Genomic DNA, 1,394 nt, shown 5'->3' on the forward strand with positions numbered 1-1,394 from the left:
GGAGGATCTGCCAGTGGAGATTAAGTATCTGGTGAAAAAATGTCCACGGGGGGAATTATAATCTCATATCAGATCCGAATTATAATCACACATCGGTTCCCTCACCTTCAGAACTCTTAGTTATCATCATCCAGTTGTAAGGTTTCTCGGTCAAGTGTTTGTATTACAGCTGGGTAGTCCTTTGGTAACATTTAGAGCGCTGTAAGAAATAATGTTTCCAGGCACATAAAAAAAAAGAAATAGAGAATAGCAAGTTAATTTTGTCTTTTCTGCAGGATTATTTAAGATTATGGTGCAAAAAATAAATAGTTAAAAAAAGCAATTTATTATGGAAAAAATAATCTACCAATGAAAAAAAAGAAAGAGATTGGTACAAGAATAGTCTATAAAGATGTAGGTAATCATGAGGAAACTCGTTTAGCAGTGAAAGGGTTAAAGAGACTGTGGTAAAAAAGTAAACGTCAGAAAAAACTGTAGGTGATTATGGAAAAAGAATCAATCCTTCATCAGTGAAAGGGTTAACAAGAGTGCTGAGCAAACACCGACCGGGCACCACAAAGAATACTTCATCGCTGCTAGAAATCTATTGATCAGATGGACGCGATTGAAATCAAAGGGAACCGCGGGGAAGGGAGTGATCTGTTTGATGTGCGGCGGAGTGGTCGTGTAGCGGCACCAACAATCCGTCATGAGCACCACTTACCTGTACTGCCGCGACCACCATGCGACCACAGGCAGGCAAGCCACTACCTGCCTCGCATCACACATTGAAAAGAGAAAGATACCGAGTGAAATATTCAGTAATCTTCCTGTGCTTGTCTTTGGTCTGACTGAAACTTTGATCACGTGAACACACACAAAGAAGACGAAGCCTCGATAATGGGTACCCCGACTCGCGAGACACATTAATGGTGACGTTAATTCTGCAGTATATCAGTGGGTGCAACACGCTACTCTGGTGAAACTCAAACAGGAGACTACGGAGGCCATTAAAAGTGACATCATAGTGTTGCTGCAGACGGTTAATCTCTCCGTGGACACATGAGAGAAATCGACGTAGAGTAATAACGAAACCATGATCGAACACGAGGTGAATAGAATGGTTTTCAGAGCGCGCCTTGCTGCACGGGGGAACGACAGGAGTAATTAAAGAATGTGAGGCGCCGGGTGTTTCTTTGTTTCATAGTGATTATTATTGATCTGGGAAGCCACGTAATAGTGCTTAGGAGTCTTGAAGTTAGTTAAATTTCACGCGAATCTGATAAACGTTGTTGTGCACACGGGATGTTTGCACTCCGAGAATAATGTCTTTTTTTTGTGGTAAACGCAGACTGTCATAACTAAGATTAGTTACTGTAGATATCATAACTACCATAACTGAATACTCCTGTCCT

This window comes from Scylla paramamosain, chromosome 2 (genome assembly GCF_035594125.1).
Source record: "Scylla paramamosain isolate STU-SP2022 chromosome 2, ASM3559412v1, whole genome shotgun sequence".
NCBI classification, from domain to species: domain Eukaryota; kingdom Metazoa; phylum Arthropoda; class Malacostraca; order Decapoda; family Portunidae; genus Scylla; species Scylla paramamosain.